This window comes from Xenopus laevis, chromosome 1S (assembly GCF_017654675.1).
Source record: "Xenopus laevis strain J_2021 chromosome 1S, Xenopus_laevis_v10.1, whole genome shotgun sequence".
In the NCBI taxonomy this organism is placed as follows: domain Eukaryota; kingdom Metazoa; phylum Chordata; class Amphibia; order Anura; family Pipidae; genus Xenopus; species Xenopus laevis.
The window spans coordinates 30407880-30428493 of record NC_054372.1 but is presented as its reverse complement, the minus strand read 5'-3'; the positions used below and the strand labels follow the sequence as shown (position 1 = coordinate 30428493).

The following is a 20614-nucleotide window of genomic DNA, read 5'->3' as shown; positions in this document are numbered from 1 at the left end:
GGATTTTTCCATAATTCCAACTATATTTCCCTTGCCATTTTTTTATCTACCTTTCTTAGTTTGCATTTTAAAGTACTATATACTGTATACTTGGTTATACCATGCCAATCTATTCTGTCCAATCTCTGTCTGGCAGGCTTACAAGTGTTATCCAGGTCCGAAACTGGGGTTAGGCAGAGTCAAATTGTGTTTATTTAATGTTTCAATCAGTTCTCGTTCCCAGCTCAGTTGAGCAAAAAGGCTTTTCATGTGTTTCATTTGGAATGGTTAATAAATTATATAGATTTGTTGATGCGGGTTTAGGAATGGGGTTTTAGGCGATTGTACATAGGTCTCAGAGAATTAAAGAGTAGAAGCATCATTGAAGGCATTAAAGGCATTAGAATAAATGTTTAGAGCCATATCTTGAAGGATTCAGAATGCATGTACTGCATGAGGAGAAACACTTTTTGATATTTTTCTCTGGGTATATTAAACCTCTAATTTCCATTTTTGTGTGTGTCCTTTTGTTGTTGCTGTTTATTCCACAATACTTTGATCTTCTGCAAATTTCCATAATTTTTTGCCACAGGCAACCTATTTGCATATTCATAAACATTTTGATCTAAAAAAAACACAGAAAGGTCTCAATTTTAATTAATTTCAGTTCTGACCAGTAGCATTCCTATTACAGTCAGTGAGCCCAGTTGAATCTTCGATAGTTGTTATGAAACAATAATTATCCTTAAATTGATGGTCCCAAAAGTAAGTGTACCTTGAGCTTTTTTAAAAAAATTCATTACATTAGTAAGAAGAAAGAATAGGGTACTTAAAGGGGACCTATCAAGTTAAACACAAAACTCAAATTCTTTTTTTAAAACATCTACACCTGTTATAAACTCATTTAAAAAACTAAACTGGCAATAATATATTGCCTGCCCCTCCTCTATGTCTAAAGCTGGCCATAGATGCAAAGATCCGATCGTACGAATCATCATACGATCGGATTTTCCCATCTCCCGACCAGCCACTAACCATTCAGATCAAAGTCTTACCAGTCAGATTAGTTAAAGAACAGATCAGCAATGTTTTGCCCCTTACAGCAATCGTACGATATCTATGTCCAACCAAAGCTAGTGACAGTCTCCCACTGAAAATCGTACGATCGGCAATACACGCAGAGATATTATCGGCAGCCGACAGAATTTTTCTAACCTGTCCGATCGACCAAACGACCGATCTCCGCCGGACGAAAAATGTCGGAACTCTCCACACACAGTTCGAAAATCGTACGAATCCTTGATTCGTACGATCAGATCTTTGCGTCTATGGCCAGCTTTAAGCATGAGGCGGGGCAGTCAATTACTTTCACTTTTCATTCTGTATTTCCTAGATGTTACTGCTCTCCTTACATTCCCTCCTCACCATCTAATTGTGTAACCAGTGCATGGGTATGGGCATTAGGTCCCCCATGTTGGTACATAAGCAAGATTTTGGCATGATGCAAAGCCTGCCTTAGTAACAGTGTCCACAAAATGACAGTCCAAGGAAAATAGTATGGACTCAACCGGAAAATGTCCACATAGGAACCAATAGTTTAAAAGCAGTGCTTCTGATGAAGTGACCCAGCAGTCACGAAACGCGCCGAGCTACACATTCCCCTGCTCGCTATCTGTGATTTTAACTAATATATTAATAAAGCTGCATAAGTTTTAAACTATTGGTTCCTATGCGGACATTTTCCGATTGAGTCCGTACTATTTTCCTTGGACTGTCTGTTTGTTTGGTGGAATACCTATTGGGCTCCCCCTCCTTAGCTACAACGTTACCTTTCCTTCAATCCACAAAATGACACCTGCCTGCTTGATGTGATTGTGAATTCAAAGACTGAAGGAAACAAAAGTTGAATCATTTATATATTTATATACATATACTGTATGTATGTGTGTGTGTGTGTGTATATATATATATATATATATATATATATATATATATATATATATATATATATATAATATATATATATATATATATAAATATATATATACATATATATATATATATATATATATATATATATATATATATATATATATATATATATATATATACACAAAAGCCATGAATATCTTGTAAATGATATCCTTATAAACAGTGAGTTCTGATGTCATTTCTGTCGCATGACTCACTGAAACTTGTGTATTATAATAAATAAAGTACCCCCAGTTGCAAAATATGAGGATATTATAAGTTACCTCGGAGTTCCATGACCTGGCCTTCATTAAATTAATGAATATATATATATATATATATTCATTAATTTAAATAGTATAAATGAAGTTTATTTTACTTAACTAGCATCACAAAATAGGATTTGAAACTATTTCTTAGGGTGGCATGTTTCCTTTAATAATGAACAGGTGAACATTAAAGATATGTTATCTTTCAATCTACCTACAGTATATGCATTTATTGTTACGGTACATTTGATTTAAAATTGTTAAACTAACATCTTATTAAAGTGGATCTGTCACCTAGACACAAAAATCTGTATAATAAAAGTCCTTTTCAAATTAAACATGAAGTCCAATTTCAATTTTTTATTAAAGGAAAACTATACCCCCCAAACAATGTAGGTCTCTATAAAAAGATATTGCATAAAACAGCTCATATGTAAAAACCCTGCTTCATGTAAATAAACCATTTTCATAATAATATACTTTTCTAGTAGTATGTGCCATTGGGTAATCATAAATAGAAAATTGCCATTTTAAAAAATAAGGGCTGCCCACTGGGATCGTAGGATTCACTGTACTCACAAACATACCAACAAACCATACATGTAAGGTCACATGAGCCAATTAACAGACAGAGTTGTGTCTTTTGCTTTCACACTTCTTCCTGTTACAGTTAGAGTTGTAGTATTTCTGGTCAGGTGATCTCTGAGGCAACACACAGACCATCACGAAATGGTGGCTCAAGGCAAGAGATGTAAAAGGGCAAGATTTACTTAAATATATATTCCAGTTTGGTGAGATTCTTTACTATGCCACTTAATATGATATGAACTCTCTGTTGCTTAAGTGTTCATTTTGGGGGTATAGTTTTCCTTTAAAGCATTCATAGCTGTTGTAAGCTCATTTAAAAATCTCATCTGTCAATCAAATATAAAGCCATAGAGGCGGGGTAGACAAGTACTTTCACTTTCCATTCTGCACTTCCTAGATGTTACTGCTCTCCCCATAGTCCCTCTAACTCTTTACCATTTAATTGTGTAACCAGTGCATGGGGATAAACATCAGGTCCCCCATTCTGCTGAACAAACAAGATTCTGAGATGATACAAGACTTGCCTTAATAACAGTGTCCACAAAATGGCTCCTGCCTGTTCGCTATAATTATGAATTCCCAGACAGAAGGAAACAAGATTTAAATCATTTATACAGTGTAATTAAAGTTTATTTTGCTTGACTAATGTAATAAAATAAGATTTTGCATATTTTTTTGGGTGACAGGTCCCCTTTAAGAATAACATTTTATTAGCTCTATGATAGCTGTTTTTTCCCTCTGAGGCTCTGCAAAGTGTAATCGGACCCCTAATTATATAAATGTTTCCTTCAGAGAAATAATAGAAGTATGTGAGCATAACAATTCCTTTATAATTCAAGCCACACTGTTGAAACAACAACATATTTATAGTACAGACTGAACTGAACTTGAAAAAAACATATGGAACAATATGCATGTATTTAAATATTTAATGTAGGTTGTAATAAGAGAACCACCGTCATTTGAATCAGTCACTGCCCCTGTGGAGCTTACAATCTATCGCATTCACACACACTATGGTCACTTTTATCAGGAGCCATTTAAACTGCCTGTATGGTTTTGGATTGTGGGACGAAACCGGAATACCCAAAAGAAACCCACACAACTATGGAGAAAACATACAAATCCTTGCAGATAGTGCCTTCCATGGAATCTTTTGAAATTACCTCTTTTCTGTCTCATTGTGACCACTGCATGTACTGTGTTGTACCACATGTGCTGAATGAATTATTGTTGATCATCCTGAAGCACAAGAGACATAAAGATGGTTCATCAAGTAATCATGAAAAAGGCAATGCAAACGAAAAAGTATCAATGATAATTCAGATACAGGTATGGGACCTGCTATCCAGAATGCTTGGGACCTGGAGTTTTCTGTATAATGGGTCTTTCCATAAATTGGATATCCATACCTTTAGTTTATCATAAGATCATTGAAACATTGATTAAACCCAATGGATTGTATAGATTAATTATATCTCAGTTTGGATAAAGTACAAGAAAAACCATTTTTTTAACTAGAATGATTTGCCTTTAATTGAGTCTATGCAAGATGGCCTTCCCATAATTCAGAGTTTCTGGATAACGGGTTTCCAGATACTGAATCCCATACCTGTACCCATTTTATAGACACACAACGTTGGTTGACATACTTTATTTGAACTATACTAAATGGAATTTTGTGCAAATACTACCATAAATATAGAACTTAAAAAATATTTAAAAAGAAAGGGAAATAAAGAAAAAATCTGTACTTCATGTCTTTGGAAAGAATGTGTTGTTCTGCAAGTTTGACCTTCCATTGGGAAAAGCCCATATCTGATGTAATGTATGAGCCGGGGAGTTGAATTGTTGGACTATATTGTCAAAGTACTGTCCAAAATGTACTAAACATATATTTAACATTTTAATGCTTGCTGCTTTCCATCAGTAATTTTAAGCTGACTTTTATTTTTTTGGATTCTTCATCTGGCACTACATTTGGTGGTTTAGAAATATGGAAATGATTATAAGCTGTTTTTAGGTGAGACAAAGACAGCAAGGCATTTATAAGTAACAAAATTGTGTTATCCGTCTAATGGTTCCTCTCCATATTTTGTACTTTTTTTCTGTTATGGTTGTCTTACAATAAGTAAAAATAGATGCAGAATGGACTCAAATAGTTCCAATAAATGTTGCATTAGAGTAATTTAGCTTAATTGCTTAATCATGATTAAATAATGATCTAATAGCCCTTAATAGTTTTGCATTGCCATTCAAAATAATATTACACAGTTAAAATAATAGTTTGGCTACTTTAGGAGCCAACTTACTATACCTGCTCTCCTACAGCCACAGTCCCTTCCCAGAGACTATTATCCCATTGTTACTATAGGCAAGATCTCTCCCTACTATACCTGCTATCTCAGTCACACTCCCTTCCCAGAGACTATTATCCCACTGTTACTATAGGCACCATCTCTCCCTACTATACCTGCTATCTCACAGTCACAGTCCCTTCCCAGAGACTATTATCCCCACTGCTACTATAGGCACCATCTCTCCCTACTATATCAGCTGTCCCACAGTCATACTCCCTTCCCAGAGACTATTATACCACTGTTACTATAGGCACCATCTCTCCCTACTATACCTGTTATCCCACAGTCACTATCCCTTCCCAGAGACTATTATCCCACTGTTACTATAGGCACCATCTCTCCCTACTTTACCTGCTACCCCACAGCCACACTCCCTTCCCAGAGACTATTATCCACTGTTACTATAGGCACCATCTCTCCCTACTATACCTGCTATCCCACAGTCACACTCCCTTCCCAGAGACTATTATCCACTGTTACTATAGGCACCATCTCTCCCTACTATACCTGCTATCCCACAGTCACACTCCCTTCCCAGAGACTATTATCCACTGTTACTATAGGCACCATCTCTCCCTACTATACCTGCTATCCCACAGTCACACTCCCTTCCCAGAGACTATTATCCACTGTTACTATAGGCACCATCTCTCCCTACTATACCTGCTATCCCACAGCCACACTCCCTTCCCAGAGACTATTATCCCACTGCTACTATAGGCACCATCTCTCCCTACTATACCTGCTACGCCACAGTCCCTTCCCAGAGACTATTATCCCACTGTTACTATAGGCACCATCTCTCACTACTATACCTGCTATCCCACAGTCACACTCCCTTCCCAGAGACTATGATCCCACTGTTACTATAGACACCATCTCTCCCTACTATACCTGCTTTCCTAATTGCACCCTAATATACCTGCTATTCCATAGTATGCTATTTATCATCATTTATCATAAAGCAGCTTTAATTAATGTAACCTATCTTAGAATCCAGTTAAATGTCCACAATATACTTTTAGCAACATCAAACAAGGCTAAGTTGCTTCTGACTTTGATTCACCTTTACAACTTTTAGATACCATATGACATTTAAAGCAATAAAATGATGAATTATCACTGCATACTGAGCAGCATTTATAAATGTCTGCCCTCTGAGCATGTCTCAACAAAACAGTGAGCAAAATAAAGGTATGGGACCTGTCATCACAAATGCTTGGGATTTGGGGTTTCTGGATAATGGATCTTTCCATAATTTAGATCTTCATAATTTATGTCTACTAGGAAATAATGTAAACATTAAATAACCCAACACACTGGTGTTGCTTCCAATAAGGATTAATTATATCTTGGTTTGGATCAAGTACAAGCTACTGTTTTATTAATACAGAGAAAAGCAAATCATATTTAAAAAATTTAATTATTTGGATTAAATGGAGACAGCTTTTCTGTGAACTTTCTGGATAACAGGTTTCCAGATAACAGATCTCGTACATGTGTTGTGTTTTATGGAATGACTTGATTTTAAATCCTTATATTTTTACACAAGATTACTGGACTGTTATTGTTTGACCAGTCAAAAGTGCATTCAGAAGTTTAAAGGGCTATAAAACAGACCTTGCCATTCTTCTCATTTAAAAGATCTATATACTGTTATATTTTCGACAATCACAGTAGTCACTCCAAGAATTTTGGGGAATATGAGATGGGAAGGAAAACGCTCAACTAGGCAAAATATAGAGAGTAAGTCTCTGTTCAGGAAAACCAGAAGAGCGCTATTTGCCAATAAAAATACTACATTTAAAAGAAAAAAACTAGTATTGCATAGGTATGAATAGAATATTTATAATTCTCAAGCACATGTGAAAGCTTTAATTCCAATCTATGAAGCTGAAAGAGATTTTAATGTACATATTTATATTTATAGGTGCATTAATCTTAGAGTTGATACACCAGGCCCTTGTGTACCAATAATGACAGATCTATTAAAGTACTTAGAACACACACTATGAATGAGATCTGATGTTCCTAGTATTTGGGAAAAATCAAAATGGAAATTCTAGAATTTGACATTGTTTGGTTCATAATTTCAAAGTCAAAGTCAAAGTAAACTTTATTGTCATCTCAGCAGTATATGAATATACAGTGAGACGAGGCTCCAGCTAGTAAATATCACAAAAAGGCACTTAAAAATACACAATAAATATGTAAACAGGAAATGTGCAATATATAGGCAGAAATTGGATATAATTGTGCAAATAAATTAACAGTTCACAAAGTTAAGTTCACAGTTCAGGTGTGTCTGGAATGTAGTGGGATTTGGCATCAGTGATGGGTTAAATAATATTAAGGGGCTAGCACGTAATGGAACATGCCCAGTGAAAATTTGTAATTGGTTTATAATAATAATAAAGAAGCTTAATTATATAACTTGCAGACGTAGACTTATGATGGACATATAGGGGGTTATTAACTAAACTCCGAATGGCAAAAACCTGAAAAGTTTTCGTTTTTTTAGTATAAAATCCGAATTTTTGTAAAAAAAAAATCACGAATTTTTCGGAATTTATTATATACCAAGGATGGGAAAAGTCAGAATCCAAAAATCTGGCATCTCAGACCTGCTGAGGTTTCATATAAGTCAAATAGAGAAATCCCAAAGATTTTTTTTTGATCTGCGCTGGGTTTCGTACAATAAACTGGAAAAATCCGAGTTTTCGGGTGGAAATTCAGAAAAATACACAAAATTTGTATTTTTCAAGATTTTCTTGATTTTTTTCCCGCAAACAGAATTTTTGGGAAAGTGTATTAATAAATAAGACGAAAAAACCCGTGTGGATTTGGTCTGAGTTTTTTGCAGAAAATATTGAGATAAATCCGGACTTTAATAAACAACCCCCAAAAACCAAGAATAAGGAGGCCCCCTGATAGGATGGTCAAATATGAAATTCAGACCCATTCCCTTCTGGATTTATGGAGACTGATTATAAAAGAAGCCCCTTTCCCAGTATAACAGAACGAATAAAAAAGGGTTATTTTTATTTAGCCACTGGAATGTTAATGGAACAACAGTAGATGCCTAGTCCGTTCTCCTTTTGTGGAACAAATGTGTCTTTCTTTACTAGGAAAAAAAGAGTTGTATCCATTTCTATGAATTGCTTGCCACTTAATATAAAATGTCTGATGTAAAACCAATGGCAAATATATTTAACTGAAGTAAAATAGAACATTGTAAGAGATACTTTTGCTCTATACAAGTGACATCACATCTTATATCATAAGTAGGTCATGAGATTCATGACATCACTAAGGCTTCATACTTTCAAGAAACTATATCAGGCATTCAGTAGAGGACACACACATCATAATCTCAGTGATTCTCTGCAACTGTATGTTTGTTATATAAGGTTTAAAGGCAGCAAGGCAGAAATTCGGATGTTATCTTAGATATTGACATTGTATAATTTTAATTCCCTGCCATTGGGCCAGACATGTATAGTAGAAAACACAAAAAGATTCAGTGCAATAACCAATAGCAATAGTGCAATTTGGACAGTGAGTGTCAGCTCATTGATTTTTCTTACTAGTTCTAGTTACTAGCAATGTCTAGTCTAATGTCTAATCTTCTGGTAGTCTGGTAACACTGTATCAGGAACAATGGGTCTAGAATGGAAACAGAAAGGGGATTATTTAATAAACTCTGAATGCAAAAAGCATGAAAAATGTGTGATTTTTTTTTTTATACAATCGCACTTTTAAAAAATCACACATTTTTTGGAATTTATTAAACCCCAAGGATGGAAAAGTCTGAATCAGAAAATCCAGCATCTCAGACCTGTCAAGGTTGCATGTAAGTCAATGGGAGCAGTCCCAATGATTTTTGGATGTGCAATGGGTTTCGTGCAATACTCCAATGTTTTCAGAGTTTTCAGGCAAAATTCTGAGTTTTCGGGTGAAAAATCAGGAAAAAACGGGAAAATCTGATTTTTATCTGCAAAGCAAATTTTCGGGAAAATGTAATAATAAATAAGTGTAAAAAAAAACAGAGCGTATTTGAGCAGAGTTTATAGCAGAAAATATTGAGATAAACTCCCAAAGACTGGGGCAGCTGGAAACTGACAAAATGTCTAGCCCCATGTCAGTTTTCAAAATTGAATATAAAAAAATCTGTTTGCTCTTTTGAGAAATGGATTTCAGTGCAGAATTCTGCTGGAGCAGCACTATTAACTGATGTGTTTTGAAAAAAACATGTTTTCCGATGACAGTATCACTTTAACATAAATCTGAGTGCAATAGTCGGTGGGTTTTAATATTTGTTAATACACAGATGTGGCCCTGTTAATTCATAATAACATTTTTACATGAGTATTTAGCAATGATGTGACTAATGCAGTGGAATCCCCAATGATGGTTATTACATATGCATATGTTACACAACAGTTTAGTTTCAGGAAAGTTTAAAGGTACAGTGTATTAAAGTGGCTTTCAGCTCAAATGTGCATCTATAAACAGCCCAACAAAATTTCCAGGGGCAAAAATTCACCAGCAGTAGAATTTATACAGATTTATTATATTCCACACGCTACCAACTAGCAGTGCGGAAACTAGTCTAATTGTGTCTAATTATGCATTTTGGGCTTTTGTTCTTTTTGTTCAATTAAGTTTGTTTTCTGAAAATGAATCGCTGTGGATTTCTATGGATACGGAGGAAACATGGAGAGACCAAATAGGTTAGAGCACTGTATTAAGATTTTCCATACAAATGTGGTATTTCATGAGTTTTTTTTATCATGTTCTTTTAATTGCAACATCTGTATAGAATTTCCATTTACTGCAGCTGTACAATTTGTAGCGTCAATGTCATCTCATAAGATTTAGGCCCTCTGCTTGTAAAATTTGTATTTAGTTAGCAACAAATAGGGGAATGTAATATCGGTTCGCTAACGGAAAAATTGTTCGCAACGCAAATAAACGTTCTTATTGTGAACAATTTTGTCTCTGCAAACATTTTGCAAACAAATTGTCAACCCTTTGCCTCTCACATGACATTAGAAAAGTTTACACCACCTTCAAGCATGTCTTAAATTAAGATTCATATAGACAAAAACAAGATTCCTCAACCCATGATCAATATATTTAAGACAGAGACATTTTGTGCATACTGCTACTGAAAAATGCCTTACCCTTTAAACAAAACAGGGATTGTTTGTCCATATATTGCAATATATTTAAGCTGGCCAACTACGTCAAAGTCATCCCATATCTGGCCAGTCCTATGCTCAATTTTCATCTGATTCATTAAGAATTCTATTGCTTCATTATACATTTTACAAAGGTACTAAGTTTTACCTGCAACTTACTAGCTGCTTTCAGTTCAGTTTCAGTTGAGTGCAGACAATCTCTTGGATTTGTCTTTATGAATTTTTGTGATCATAGCCTTAAAAATGTTCTCTTATTTGTTATACAGTTTATAACTATACTGTATACATATATACTGTATATATATATATATATATATATAGAAAAAGTACTGGATCAAGCACTCCCACGCTCTAGTTCATCAATTCACCCAGGTGCTATCCATTTGTCTGGTATGTAGAAATATTCATCAATTCCGGATGCACACAAGGATTTTTGGAAATAAAAAACGTAACTTTTATTTAATATATCATTAAAAGAAAACAGGCCAACGTTTCGGTCCCCATCTTGGACCTTTATCAAGACATTGTTTTCAGGTTAAAATCACAATAAATAGGTAAAAGCAAATTGGTGAACCAATCAGTACACAACTGCGTCAAATGACACCACTGGACCTTGTCCATTCAAATTCTTAGAAAATACTATTAGATTTAATGGGTGTGTCATTGTTACAATGTGGCAAAAAAAGTTGTTAATAGTGATTCGCAAATAGTTACAAAAAACAAGTTACTTCGATAAAGAGACATATATTATCTTTGATTAAGAAAACATGAAAGAGGGCAATTCTCATTTAATCCAGCAGGTGACAGAGTATTCAATTTCTTAATCCAAAAAACCTCGCGTTGTAATAAGATTTTTGACCTGTCACCTCCTCTCCTCAGTGGGGGGATATGATCTATCGCTATATATTTAAAAGTAGGAAGTCTGTGTCCACTTTCTAGAAAGTGCTTCGCCACTGGTTTTTGAGTTTTACCATCTCTAAATGCAGTGCTAATGGCGGACCGATGTCCGTCCATTCTCAATCGTAGAGTTAAATCAGTTTTCCCTACATACGATAAACCGCATGGACAGGTAATGAGGTAAATGACATGCGTCGTGGTACAGGTAATGTAATGTTTAATAATTAACCTCTCCCTGTATGTGGGTGTCTAAAACTGGTACCTGGGCACATGTATCTGCAAGATGTACAATTTGGACACCGGAAACAGCCTTTTTTGTTGTTTTTTAACCAATTATTGGAAGTATTTTGGTAGCAGTATAGAGGATCGTTTTTAACCAGAATATCCCTCAGGTTAGTCCCTCTCTTAAATCCCACCATAGGGGGTATTGGAGTTTTCAGAGCAAGGCTACTGTCTGCCGTGACAATATTCCAATTGCGCCTAATGCTGTTGCATATTTTCTTAGAGGCGTCGTTGTACTGAGTAGAAAAAAATATGTTTGATGTATCCCTCAGGGGTCTGGTCTCCCCACTGATCCTCTTTTTAGCTATAGTTAAGGCTTGGCCAAGAATTTTACTGGGATAGCCTTTTTGTCTAAACCGGCTCCATATATCCTTAATCTGTTTCTGTGCGCCCAGATCCTCTGAGTTATTCCTAAATACTCTACAAAACTGTGAGATCGGAAGTGAACGTTTAGTAGCCCAAGGATGATAGCTATTATATTGTAATAAAACGTTTTTATCAGTTTCCTTGCGATATAAGGTATACCCCAAGTGTACGCCCTTACGAAAAATATTCACATCCAAAAAATTGACCGAGTAGGGGTCCGCCGTGAAGGTAAATTTTACCGGTGATGGTAGAGCATTTAGGGTAGATACCATATCTGTGAATTCATCCACAGTCCCACGCCAAATCACTAGCATATCATCGATAAAACGTTTTAGAAATATAATCTTGTCTCTGTACTTAGGTATGATATAGTTAGACTCAAACAAATGCATATATAAATTTGCGTATGCTGGCGCCATGGCCGCACCCATCGCTGTCCCAGCAATCTGCAAGAAAAAATCGTGTTCAAATCGAAAATAATTTAGACCTAAGGTAAGTTGTAAAAGTTCTAACACAAATGGTATGGGTGGGCCACTATATGAGTCATATTGTTCCAACGATCGTTTCACTGAGTCTATACCCTGGGAGTGTGGTATAATAGTGTAGAGGCTCACAACATCCATACTTGCAAGCAATATCTGTTCATTATCAGGGATTATTACACTCTCCAGACACTGCAATAGATGTGGGGTATCCTTCAAATAAGTCGGTGTTATTTGGACCACCGGTTGTAAAATCGCATCAATATATTTACCCAACGGATATAGTAAAGAATCTGATAAAAACGTTTTATTACAATATAATAGCTATCATCCTTGGGCTACTAAACGTTCACTTCCGATCTCACAGTTTTGTAGAGTATTTAGGAATAACTCAGAGGATCTGGGCGCACAGAAACAGATTAAGGATATATGGAGCCGGTTTAGACAAAAAGGCTATCCCAGTAAAATTCTTGGCCAAGCCTTAACTATAGCTAAAAAGAGGATCAGTGGGGAGACCAGACCCCTGAGGGATACATCAAACATATTTTTTTCTACTCAGTACAACGACGCCTCTAAGAAAATATGCAACAGCATTAGCCGCAATTGGAATATTGTCACGGCAGACAGTAGCCTTGCTCTGAAAACTCCAATACCCCCTATGGTGGGATTTAAGAGAGGGACTAACCTGAGGGATATTCTGGTTAAAAACGATCCTCTATACTGCTACCAAAATACTTCCAATAATTGGTTAAAAAACAACAAAAAAGGCTGTTTCCGGTGTCCAAATTGTACATCTTGCAGATACATGTGCCCAGGTACCAGTTTTAGACACCCACATACAGGGGAGAGGTTAATTATTAAACATTACATTACCTGTACCACGACGCATGTCATTTACCTCATTACCTGTCCATGCGGTTTATCGTATGTAGGGAAAACTGATTTAACTCTACGATTGAGAATGGACGGACATCGGTCCGCCATTAGCACTGCATTTAGAGATGGTAAAACTCAAAAACCAGTGGCGAAGCACTTTCTAGAAAGTGGACACAGACTTCCTACTTTTAAATATATAGCGATAGATCATATCCCCCCACTGAGGAGAGGAGGTGACAGGTCAAAAATCTTATTACAACGCGAGGTTTTTTGGATTAAGAAATTGAATACTCTGTCACCTGCTGGATTAAATGAGAATTGCCCTCTTTCATGTTTTCTTAATCAAAGATAATATATGTCTCTTTATCGAAGTAACTTGTTTTTTGTAACTATTTGCGAATCACTATTAACAACTTTTTTTGCCACATTGTAACAATGACACACCCATTAAATCTAATAGTATTTTCTAAGAATTTGAATGGACAAGGTCCAGTGGTGTCATTTGACGCAGTTGTGTACTGATTGGTTCACCAATTTGCTTTTACCTATTTATTGTGATTTTAACCTGAAAACAATGTCTTGATAAAGGTCCAAGATGGGGACCGAAACGTTGGCCTGTTTTCTTTTAATGATATATTAAATAAAAGTTACGTTTTTTATTTCCAAAAATCCTTGTGTGCATCCGGAATTGATGAATATTTTTATATATATATATATATATATATATATATATATATATATATATATATATATATATATATATATATATATATGTATACTTAGAAAAAAACATAGCATCATTTAACTCTGGTGCAATGCAATTAGTGTGGCATGGTAAGGCAGGCAGCTGTGCTATTGGAAAGCATGCCAGGAAAAAAACAGTAATAGTTAAAGCTACATTTCAGATGACCTTATTAAGAAGGAATATTACCAGGGAAGCAAGGTTGGGCTGTAACAAAAGCAAACTTGTTAATCATTGCAACTAGACGTTTTTTGCTTCATGACTTAAGTCTGCATACTTATTTGCCAGCAGCAAACATCATATGGAAAAATAAAATGTAAACATCTAATATTCAATACAGGTATGGGACCTGTTATCCAGAATGCTCGGGACCTAGGGTTTTCTGGATAACGGATCTTTCCGTAATTTGGGTCTGCATGCCTTATGTCTACTAGAAATTAATTTAAACATTAAATAAACCCAATAGGCTGGTTTTGCTTCCAATAAGGATTAATTATTTCTTAGTTGGGATCAAGTACAAGCTACTGTTTTATTATTATAGTGAAAAAGGAAATCATTTTTAAAAATTTGGATTATTTGGATAAAATGGAGTCTATGGGAGACAGCCATTCCGTAATTCGGAGCTTTCTGGATATCGAGTTTCCGGATAAGGGATCCTATACCTGTATATCAAAACGGCATTGCCTCTTTAGCTCAAGTTATATGGTTTTACTTTTCCTTTTTTACTTGTACATAAGAGCTTACAGTTATTTAATTTAGTTTTTTCCTCCTAGATTCTATGAAGGTGTTACTGACCTTGCAGTTTTTGCCTGGTTTTAACTGCTGAAAGCTGGCTAGGCATGGAAAGGTTTGATCAGGCAGTATGGCCGATTCCGACCATACTACCCAGCAGTCTGGCCATGTTTTCATGTTCATTTAATTTCAACAGACCATGCTACATGTACAAACTGAAGATTTTGTGTCTCTGCACCTTGTTATAGAGTACATGGAAAGGAAGTAAATAAGATGAAAATAAATTTGATTTATTACCACCAAATTGGGCAAACTGTATGGAAAATGTGATAAATATGCAAAACTCACATACAGGTATGAGTAGTAATGGGCGAATCTGAGCCTTCACTTCACAGAATAATTTGTGAAACGGGAAAAAAATTGCGAAACAGTGAGAATTCGAGAAACACATTGAAGAAATAATTTTGACGCGAGTGACAATTTGGTGTGAGCATAAATTTTTGTACGTGCGACTATTTTGTCCAAATGCATTAAAGTCAATGGGTGTCCGAATAATTTAGACATGCAACAATTTTTTTTGTCACAGCGGATTTTTCGCAGTTTTGTGAAAACATTCACTGGCATCGAAATGCGAAAATTCGCCGCAAATCCATGCCTGGTGAATTTATTTGCCCATCACTAGGTATGAGACTTGTTTCCAGAATGCTCGGGACCTGTGGTTTTCCAGATAATGGATCTTTCCGTAATTTGAATTCTTCATGCCTTGAGTTTATTAGAAATCCCTTAAACATTAAATAAATCCAAGAGGCAGGTTTTGCCTCCTATACGCATTAATTATATCTTAGTTTGATCAAGTACACAGTTCTGTTTTATTATTACAGATGCAAATGGAAATAATTCTAAAAAATTTGAATTATTTGGATACAATTGAGTCTTATGGGATAAGTATAGGAAAGCAGTAATGATACTAATGTTCCTGCTAACCAGGATACCATACATGCATATGTTTCTATTCAATAAAATACGAATTCTACTTGTGCATATAATGTTTAGAGCTGCAGTATAATATTTCCATAGCTTGCCTACTTTGTATGGTGTGGAATATGTATAGGGTGGGTTAATCATCTCTTAAGAGCAAAGCCCCAGTCAGGGTTTCCTTAGGGTCAGCTAGATATGGGTGGGGGGAAGTGGTTTACCATTCAGAATGGTCACCTTAGGGTTATGGCAGACAAGACATATTCTTGGTAGGCAAAGAAACTCCAACAACTGCCAATGCCATTTCCCATTCACTTGATTATGAAATGCATAACAGAATTGGTGATGAACCTCTTCGACCAGGGCTGTCATACATTTCTCATTCAGCTGAAGGGGTGGTGACTGTGTCTGGTGTTTATCATAAGGAAGCTAAAGGTTTTTGATGACATGGGTAGAACAAGTGTCGCTCTCTCTTTCAGTATAAAAGGAGAAGATATGCTAGGTCTTTTTTGAGTAGATGTGTGTGGTGCCAGGAGGCTCATAAATAGGAGAGCAAACCTTAAATGCTATAAAAGTCCTCTGGTGAGGGCAAATTAGAGGATGTTGAAAGAAACTCCCCAGGTGTTTATTGGCTGAGGGAAGGATCTGACCACATGGGTATCGGCACCAGGCAGGGGAGTACCAGTTGGAAAGTTCTGTGCAGGAGGTTGGCAGCAAGTGAGAGAATATTGTCACGGAAACAAATATTTGAGACAAAACAACACATCTGGACCCAACTATGTAAATCCCAGTCTGTCAAGAAGGATTGTTCTCTATTCCCAAAAACTATGTTCTCCTAATTCAATAAAAGAAGGGCAACTGCTATAATAAAAACAATACATTTGCCTTCTAGGTTATGGCTCGAAATGGTTATTTGAAATGAGGATTTGAGGTCCCTAATGATTTCTGCATTCATTGGAAATTCAATGTGTAATCTAATCTGCCACAAAGAAAAAAATGCAAAGAAATGCAGGAAGGGTCAAACATGAACTTCTGAGCTGCACCTAATTGCACTGAAACACCCACCAGGAGATTCTCCTAAAATGAACAGAAGTACATTACACACAAGTTAAGCTCCCATCTGGCTTAATTTATAAATATGTTACGTCATTGGCTCTGTAATTATAGGGTTGAAATGGTTATGACCTCATCTGCTGAACAATTGCAGTAATCAGGGGGTTCATTCAAATGGAAGATCATTGATTATAATACAGTACATTAACCTGAAAGCTATGTATACGCATACCCTGAATGATTTTTATGTTCCTACCTATTGTTGTGGTAGCTAGCTAGTTACGGGCAATGGGTCCTCAAACACTACCTTTTTTAAATCCAAGTTGACTGAAAACATGAAAATGAAAAACATGAAAAAAAAAACAAGAAAAAAACATGATAGTTGTGCCAGCTTCAATGTTCCTTTCATTTGTATAGTTTAGTAGCCATACAAATTCAAGTTCTAAAGATGACAAATATTGTTGTTTGTATGTAAAGCAACACTTGCCTTATTTCTAAGTTGTTTTGTGACCAGTAACACCACTAAGCATCTATTTAGACTGCCAGGGCCAGGCCCCCTGCAAATAAATCTTTGAAGGGGCCCATTGCACAGTGATGCCTTCCTGGCTCTCTAGGCCACCTACATCCTCCCTCCCAGCTCTCATGTAGGAGAGCTACTGGGGAGGAGGGGGGGGGAACTTTTCAGCTATAGAGGAACAGACCCCGCAGTCCAGGCCCCCCTGCCCCCCCCATGCACGCACAACTATGGAGTCTGCTTCCTCCCCAAGCATTATTTTTACAGATGAGCCTCATTCAAATGTAAATATGAGCTGTGATTGGCTATTTGGTATACCCTATGTGGACTTGCAGCCTACAGGAGGCTCTGTTTGACAGTACACCTGGTTTTATGCAACCAAAACTTGCCTCCAAGCCTGGAATTCAAAAATATTCACCTACTCTGAGGCCACTGGGAGCAACATCAGTTGCCTTGGTGAGCAACTGTGAACAGTGACATTACTCATTGACATTGCTTTGTAACCAATGACAATGAACAGTATAATATTTTAACTATATATCATAATTAAACCCAACCAATGTATCTAACCTTCTATCATAGGGTTAAAAGGTGGACAGGTGGCGAGCAACAATTCCTGGGTCCAAACCCTGACTAATTCCCCTTGATAAAGGCTTTTACGTGGAAACGCTTTTGCGTTCCTCGTTTTGCTGCAATCAAATTAATTTGTGGCAACAATTCGCCAGGTGAAAAATACACCGCGTCAAAAAATCGACACACATCAAAATTATTCTTACGCCTATTGACTTCAATGCATTTGGACCAAATAGTCTTATGTATAAAAATTGCCGCTCCCGTCAAAATTAACGCGTGTCAAAATTATTTTGATGCCCATTTACTTCAATGAATTTAGTGAATTTTTCGCCGTTTTGCGACTTCAAATTTTTCGGCACAGATTCGCTCATCACTAACAATGTGTTACATGCCTGATTTATACTGATTGTATAGAGTACTTTTTGTATGCATTGCAAATATATTACATATAAAGAATCTTTTTACAATACCATCTGTATGAAAATATACATTATTTTGAGGGTGCAAGCTCAGAATATCTATTAAAGTGTATATGTAAAAACCACATGGGGGTGATTTGGGGCTTTTTTGCAACTTGTTCTATTTTTGCTTTTAAATTGGAGTGCCCTCCACCCATTTCTTGTTCCAAACCCTGACACAGGCAGAATACTGTAGTCTATGTTAAAGGATAATTCTAAATGTTATTTCTAAGCCATTTTAAACATACTGTTCTAAGTAAGTAATACAGTCCAATGTTATAGATATTATATATATATTATAGAGCTTTATCGTTCATCATAATGAAAATCTCAGGCAAGCAAAAACCAATGATAAACCAGTTTTACTGAGCCTGACCATCCTAAACATTTTACCCATTTCATTAATATGGTTACCTCAGTTGGTATCTATTTAATTTCTGATCCACTCATGTGAACATTGCATTCATTTGGGCTATTGCTTAAATCTGAGCATTTTAAGAAGCAGACAGTCTGGATTTAATCAAAACCAAATGGGAAACCAACTTCCCTGCCTAGACTGAAGCAACCGGGAGGAAGTCACTGTACGGAGGCAGAACACAGTAAAAAAAAAAAGATAGAAAGATAGAAATTGACAGTTTCACGAAATCTGCAGAAAAGCAAAATCTGTCCAGCAAATTGGGTCTATGTACTGGAAGAGCAGGATGATGTTACAAAGCTGCTTATGTGATCGACAGGAACCTTTGCCCTTACTCCTATAATGTCCTGGAGTTATACAACTACTGGGGATTTCACATGAGAGGTAATGTAGTTTATAAAGCTAGCGACTGCACTCCATAATTTTTAATGTAACATTACAATAAATGACTGCCTGTGCTTTCATATACTGTACCAAATTCTTGTTATCGCATAACTTGGTGCTGAATGTGATATAAAATCAGCCACTGTCCTGTACTGTAAGTGTTTATCAGAACAGAGCAGTACAAGGTTATTTTTAACTTAGAACTATTGCTGGGAGGCTGATAATTTTCTTGTGTTGAAGCAGTTAGACATGTAGGCGTAAGCACTGCAGTCTCCTAAATGAAAGACCGACGTTTGGAGGAAAGATTTTTTTTTTCTGTCTATTTTCATCTAACAGTCAATTTTTTCTTTGCTCTGGTACATGCATATTTCTCTCAAGCAGGATACTTCTCAAGCTGACTGGGCCCCGTTACTGAGGGCCCCTTTAACAAAACAGTTTTTCTTGACTTTGGTAAATAGAAGTTATTGGGAGGGGGAAAAATGAACCAGGGGAGATTTTTTTTTTTTGCTGCATTCAGGCTTTTTCCAGATGGTAAGGGTGTTTTCTAAGAATCATGCAGCGGGAACGAAACTGCTTACAACACAGTAGTGATCTCAACAACTTCAAGTGAATTTGTCTTAACAGGGACATTCAGATCATGACACTGCTGACGGCTGGGATGTTCCTGCTCTGAAAATAGGTAAGACTTCTCTGTAACCTGTTAAAGGAATTTAAACAGCTTCAAAAACAAAATAAAGTTTGTTCATTTGAGCATTTAGCATTCTAGAACCAGGACAGCAATTACAGCGGCCCAGGTGATTTGACATGACTCAACTGAAAAGTTTCATGTGTTCTTAATCTGAACACAGGCTTATCTACCTTTGCTGTGTGTGCCAAAGTGCTGGTTTAGATTAGATACATAGATGATAGATAGATATAGATAGGTAGATAGATGATAGATAGATAGATAGATAGATAGATAGATAGATAGATAGATAGATAGATAGATAGATAGATTGGATGGACGGACAGACAGACAGACAGACAGACAGACAGACAGACAGACAGACAGACAGACAGAGAGATAGATGATAGATAGATAGATAGATAGATAGATAGATAGATAGATAGATAGATAGATAGATAGATAGATAGATAGATAGATAGATAGATAGAATGGATGGATAGACAGACAGACAGACAGACAGACAGACAGACAGACAGACAGACAGACAGACAGACAGACAGACAGACAGATAGATAGATAGATAGATAGATAGATAGATAGATAGATGAAATATAGATATTAGATAGATAGATAGATAGATAGATAGATAGATAGATAGATAGATAGATAGATAGATAGATTGGATGGACGGACAGACAGACAGACAGACAGACAGACAGACAGACAGAGAGATAGATGATAGATAGATAGATAGATAGATAGATAGATAGATAGATAGATAGATAGATAGATAGATAGATAGATAGATAGAATGGATGGATAGACAG

The 20614-nt window shown here is 36.1% G+C and overlaps 1 protein-coding gene across 2 annotated transcripts in view; it reads left to right on the top strand.

The window, feature by feature from the left end:
* The first annotated feature begins 18927 nt into the window (after positions 1–18927).
* LOC108706599 (rho GTPase-activating protein 7) overlaps positions 18928–20614 on the top strand; it is a 211423-nt gene continuing 209736 nt past the window's right edge. The window contains exons 1-2 of one of the 2 annotated variants that reach the window (XM_041579485.1): positions 18928–19120; positions 19745–19799. The gene's annotated coding sequence lies outside the window, so the exon portion shown is untranslated. Of the gene's footprint in view, positions 19121–19374; positions 19800–20614 lie in introns of those variants that run through there. The other variant, XM_041579484.1, reaches the window with a different exon arrangement.